General features: G+C 45.9%; 1 non-coding gene across 1 annotated transcript; it reads left to right on the top strand.

Annotated features, from left to right (window-relative positions):
• The first annotated feature begins 595 nt into the window (after window positions 1-595).
• TRNAV-CAC (transfer RNA valine (anticodon CAC)) lies at window positions 596-668 on the top strand. Its single transcript has one exon. It is a non-coding gene; the product is annotated as a tRNA-Val (tRNA).
• Window positions 669-6266: the final 5598 nt, after the last annotated feature.

Raw genomic sequence — 6266 nt, 5'->3', positions numbered from 1 at the left:
GACCTGTCTTTGGTTGTTGTTGTTTGAAGAAATCAAAGGAAGAAAATAGAATTTACCTGGAAGTTGTAGATTTCCTCCTTCAGTTTTGACGGGGTGTTTGTAGCAAGCTGGCATTCACCCTGAAAACGACTAAGTCAAGTGTGGATTAAAGGAATTCTGTTTGAAGGCTTTGGAGAAATGCAGCTGGGACCCACAGGATCAGCTCCAGAGAGAGAGAAGCTCACTCGAATGAACCTAATTCTCTACCTTTTCCCCTTAGGCCCAAAGGGCACTTGCGCGAACCCCCGGCTCCCGCGGCTTCTGGGAGCTGAGGAGACAGCGGGGGCGACCCTGCACTCGGGGGCATAGCTGTGGATCCGAGGACTCTGCGGTCGGTGCGGGAGCCCAAAGGCCGACTGTGGGAGGCTCGGGGGTCCTCCCTTCGGGGCAGGCTCGGAACCCTAAAAGCAGGACCTCTCGGAAGCCGCAGACTCCTTGCCTGAGAGGTCTTGGGGCTTCAAGGTCCATTCTTCAGTTTAAAAAGTTGGCGAGTAGGGCAGTGGTGGCAGGACCTACGGATTTCAGGGATGTGTCACTGAGCTGTAGCCCCCGCCGTGTTTCCGTAGTGTAGTGGTTATCACGTTCGCCTCACACGCGAAAGGTCCCCGGTTCGAAACCGGGCGGAAACAAACGTTCTTCCTTTCTGAAACTTTTACCTTCCCTTTCAAAAAAGCAAAACGGCCGAAAGGCAGGGGCTGAGGCAGCGGGCGCAGCTGCATTTTCCATCCCCAAGGGACAGGCCAGGAGTTCCGTTGCTGCCTGAGAGCCTGCTCAGCGCTAGGAGTCAGCCCTCCTTTCTCCGCTCTGAGTCACTGCGGAGTCCAGGCCACAGCCAGCTGACCCAAGTGCGCAAAGGACAAGGCTGACTTCGGCTCATTTTTACATCCGGAAATCCCCTCACCTCCTAAGCAGGCGCCTAAATCTCTTCCACATGTGCACGCGAGTTATGTCTCTGGAAACCAAGGAGTTCATCCCTGGCTTGGCTTCACACAAGTTCATCCCTTCACACTTGGCTTTCCCCCATCTCGGTACACTTACGCAACAGTTTGATTTGCGTGACGAATCAAAAGAGACCGAACCCAACTGTGCACCGGGGACTCGAGCCAAAGACACGGAAATGAACAACGTCAGGCTCCCCTAACTGAGCTGGTCGCGGAGGGGAAGGAGCCCGTACCGGTGCCGTTAACCAGGAGAGCCCCCAGAGCCAGAGCAGACATCAGGAAGTGGACGGATCCGCCCATCACCTGCTGACATCCCAGTCGGCACCTGACTCAAGAGAAAACCGAGCTTCAGAAAGAGAGCATGACCTTGGCTCGGCAGCACAGAGCACTGAAGCTAGACCAGGACGGACCTTGTGTCCTGTCTCAGAGCCCACAGCGTCGCCCAAGACTGCAGATGTGAAGGGTGATGAGCAGCCGGGCAAGGGCTGGGAGCCTTGCACAGCTGCATTCAGCCCTGGGCTTCTGGGAAATCTCCGTTCCTGCTCTCCGAGTCTCTGAAGTGGAATCTTTACTTTTAAAATTTTCATTTGGAGACTCTAAGTCGAGGCACCTCAGGGGTTCCCTGGTGGTCTAGTGGCTAGGATTCGGCGCTTTCACCGCTGCGGCCCGGGTTCGATTCCCGGTCAGGGAAGCCTTTTTTTCCTTTTTTTCCCCTTTAGCATCTCCACTGGCAGGAGTCTTCCTCTTCCTGCCCCGACCAGAGCTGTGTTTATTTCAACGTTCAGATGCAGAAGAGTTTCTGCAGTGAGTCCCCAAATGCCGGTGAGTCCCGGCCTCAGGGTCCTTGACATCGCGCAGGCTGGAGAAGGTGAGATGTAATGAACAGCCTGGGCTGGCCAGCTCTCGCCTCGGCTCTTTTCTCCCTGCATGTTACAAACCCGAAGACTTATTTACACAGTTTTCATCCCAAGAGCATCGAGGTCTCCAGTTCCGAAAATTCATGAAAAACCAAAACCAAAACCCTTTGAAACATACAAAAAAGTTGCAAGAGTCATAACATCGTATATTCTATACGTAAGTGCACAGTAAACATTTTCCCACGTTGGGTTTCTCACTCTCTCTCCGTATATAAGAATGGCGACACCACTTGAGAGTTCCTTGCAGACATCTCCACTCAAGATTGCTCCTTTCGTTTGGCGTGTCTCTCAAAGCCAGCTTCTGCGGGACTTGTCCTCCAAGACCAGGGGAAGCCTTTGTCCTCGTGGGGATGCCCCCTTGCCCTTTCAGGAACCTGAAATCCGTTCTCTTCAGGCTGTAGAGAAGCTTCAGGAGGAGTTTTATTCAGCTCCCCCCGAAGTGCAGGCCAGACACGTTCTGTGCTAGTAGGAGTCCCCCCGGACCGGCTGACCTCCGGTCTCCTCCCGGTTGCCTTGGCGGGCAGTGGGGTCTTGGGTCAGCCTGAGCGCTGGAACCGCCTACCTCGGGAAAGGCCGTTCAGGGAAGTGCAGCTGCCCCTTGGCTGTTGCCTGCATCTCTGTGCCCTGCAGGGAGCGTAAAGGGTTCTGACAGGACACAAAGGTGACGAATCCTTCCCTGTAGTGAGTTGGAGGATGAGAGGAGCAGATGGGAAATGCGTCAAAGGCAGGGGGAGTATTCTCAAGGGCTTGTCAGAATTGTCTGCATGGGTGGATGCCCTGTGATAATAGTGCTTAGTGTTGTCTTTTCCTGACCTTGACTCAGTCTCAGGTCCAGTGTGATTAACTCTCCAAACCGTCCGTATTTCCGAGGCTTTGGAACGGGTACCATTTTCCTGTGAGAAAGGCGGCACATCCTGGGAATTCGTAAGTGTCTACTCCATAGAGAGTCCTGAAGAGACACGTGCTGCTGTCTCTGTGGCGCAGTGGGTTAGCGCGTTCGGTTGTCAATCGTGAAGGTTGGTGGTTCAAGCCCACCCAAGGACGTTGGGAGAGGTTTTAGAATCCATTCAGCGTTTTCCATGTTGATTACCATTCCCGGTGTTCCATGCTGATTATTACCTGCACATCTGCTCCCACAAAGTTTACCGAATGCAGTTCGGGGTCCTATCCACCTCACGACTGTTGCCAGTCTTGGTCCACACTCCCCTTCCCAGCTCTATTTTCTGTCGTCTCTATTGGACTCTATACTTGCCTAATTTACGGCCTCCTGAAAGAGATCCAGGAATCCATGGTCTGGTGGGATAGTCTTTATTCGGCCAATTCTATAGACTTGGACTGAAAGTCATATATTATGTGTCTTAAACTTTTCATCTGTGAATGTTAGTAATTGTTCTATGAATGATGTTAGCAGTGAACTCATCATCATAATTCTCCTCCGCATTGTTTCTGATAAAGGCCTTTCTTCCATGGTTGTGTATTACTTGGTTTCATGGTTTCACGATGATGAATATGCTGCAACCATCATTATTGTACACACACCTCTGACCACTCGTGCAGGTGTTTCCATAGCGTAGAGAACTGGAAGTGCAAGTGCTACCTTTAGTGTTTCTATGCTTCTAATGTTGGTAAATGCTTCAAATTTTCCTTCCACAGAAGTGAGACTGAATCATATTCCATCTTATTTTCCAGTCTTTCAATGTCCCTTTCTTCATTTATTTGCCAACACAGCAATCTTTGTATACATCTCTCTAAGACAGTCTAACTAATAAAGGGAGCAGTGCCCTCCTGACATAACTAAGGGGAAAGACAACAGAGGGACATTGTGGGCATTACACAGAGATATTCTATTGCATATGTTCGAAAGCTCAACATTCAATATTTTTAAAATCCTCCAAGAACTGTAATTGTTCTCTCTGCTGACCTAGTCAACAGGGTCCAGAGAAGACTGTCCAGAATGACCTCTTTGATAAAGTCCTGCCAAGCAACTTATCCAAAGAGAAGAATCTCACTGATCCCTGAGGTTTTTTCCTTCTCCCCTTTTCTCTTTTATTTATAAATTTTGCTTATACTTTTAATTTGATGAAAACAATCTAATGTGTGTCCTTCCTCATATAAAAAGGGGAATTAGCATGGGAATAAGTTTTTCTATGTTATTCCTTTCAGTTTTTTGTTTGTTTGTTTGTTTGTTTGGCTGTGACTATAAAAGTTAGCCCATCTAAGACACATCGTGGGAGCCAACAGAATCCTGCCCCCCCACATGTTCCTGCTTCAGACCTGGACCCTTAGAGTTATTAGCACATGTTTGCTCTGTTCTGTTAAATCTCATGTGCAGAAATTGAGTATTTTTGCTTTTTCATACTGTGTGGTTACTGAACAAGGATTTTTTTTCTCTCTCTCTCTCCCTCTCATTTGTGCATCACTAATTTCTCCTCTCAGTGCGGGATTCTGGTTTTAATTCTAGGAAGTGAACTTCTGGGAATAATCCCTGTTGGGGGGTGGTTTACAGGGATCTATTCCCTGTTAGGTAGAAGATGACAGCTAATCTGGACCATGAGTCTTTCTTGTCTGATGCTTGTCCTGAGGATTCTGGTATTTCCTGGTATGTGACACCACAGCAGTGAGAAGCTGTCCACCTCTTGTCTTTCCTCTATTTGGTAAAAACCGCCTGGGCCAAGACAATCCTTGTCAATAACTGCAAAAGTGTAGGAGCTACAATAAGGATGATCTTAATATGCAATGGTTCCCTCATAAGTGTAAGGTGGGATCTTAACAAAGGGCAGCACGAAACAGAGGAAAGCTTCAAGTGAGCTTTATTAGGGAGCGCTCCCGGAAGAGGTTCACCGGTCTGAGAGAAAGGGGCCAAAGAAGTCTCACCCGGGCGAGGGTTGGGCAAGATTTTATAGGGGAAGAAGGGAAAGAGGTGTGGTGAAACTGGGAGGGGGCAGGGTATTCCTTATTTGGTGGTCTTTTCGGGTATCCTGGGGGACAGTTTGTCCTGCCCCTCGAAAGGCGGGAAGGCTGGGCTGGGTTCAAAGTCCCCAGATCAGTTCCTGGAACTGGGTGGTCCAGAATGTCTCCAGGGCAGTTTCTGGAACTGCGTGGTTTGGAGAATTTCGGTCTGATGCAACCTGTGAATCTGATTGCGTTCCCCTGCCTTGGGCCAGTTGGCCTTACAATAAGGAACTGCACATTAATAAGGGGGATTAATACAGGAAGAATATTGAATTTTTAGCATGGAATAGGCAGCTTTCTTTCATTGGTATACTCAAGTTTCTAAATAACTGAAAAAATTCAAACAAATGTCCTTTAGGGATTGCTTAAATCAGACTACAGAAAGAAGAGGAAAGATATTTATATCATTAGAAACAAGCAACAAAATCAGCAACATGAGCACTTGTGGCAACTCTACAAGTCAAGATTTAAACCTTCCAGAACTGTAAGCCAGTTCAGTCCTCGATAGAGGTGGATGAGGAGCAATGACGTCATGCACAGATACATACCCTGGAGACTCAAAAGCATATCACAGAAGCACTCCGATTTTCATTAATGAGCTTCCTTCAAGGACCTAATGTGGCTGACTTATTTCATTTTGTTTCCCTCACTGTTAGTTGCTGTTAATACATATCATTGCTTCTGCTTTCATGTTAAATAATGTCCACTAGTGTGATGAAATTTTTTCCCCTTTAAATATATTTTCTCAGAAACAAAACAATATACTTTCTATTCCTTGGGAGAGAATAGATGAATTTGGCCTCTAAAAATTTAAATTAATTAAAAATTAATTTCACAATTAATTTCAGACAAGTAATAACCAGTTACATAATTTTAAAATAAGAAAATTAAGAATTACAGGGGAAAATGTTTTACTACGTATGCTTTCAATGTGGTACTTATATAAGGAAAAATTATATTGTTGAATTGGTGACAAGGAACAATAACCGATTTAGCTGTAGATTAAATTAATGGTCTTGATTACTTGGAAGAACAGTGAGAAACGAAATGAAATTGATTACAAAGATGGCCCTTAATACTTTTAAGCAATTTAAATAATTTATACATTTTATATATAATCACATTTAAAATGTTTATGTCATGTGTTGTGTTTTTATTGAGGTTAGTCAGAAAACTTAGATTGGTTTAATAATTTTCGTCTAAAAACTACTATATAAACATTTTCATATTGTCTTATAATGTAGAAAATAATGGTGGTATAGTATTCTGGTATGTAAGTCTTGGCTTTACTTTGGCTTGAACATCTGAGATAAGTTGGACTTCCTACATTTCCTATACTGGTTGTACCGGTTAAATAAGCAACATATCCAATACGTTTTCAACGTCTAAACATTTAAATTTATGTGTTGAAGTATAT

This window comes from Delphinus delphis, chromosome 1, assembly GCF_949987515.2.
Source record: "Delphinus delphis chromosome 1, mDelDel1.2, whole genome shotgun sequence".
Taxonomy (NCBI): Eukaryota; Metazoa; Chordata; class Mammalia; order Artiodactyla; family Delphinidae; genus Delphinus; species Delphinus delphis.
Note: the sequence above shows the minus strand (reverse complement) of the source record. Positions and strands in the feature narration are given on the sequence as shown.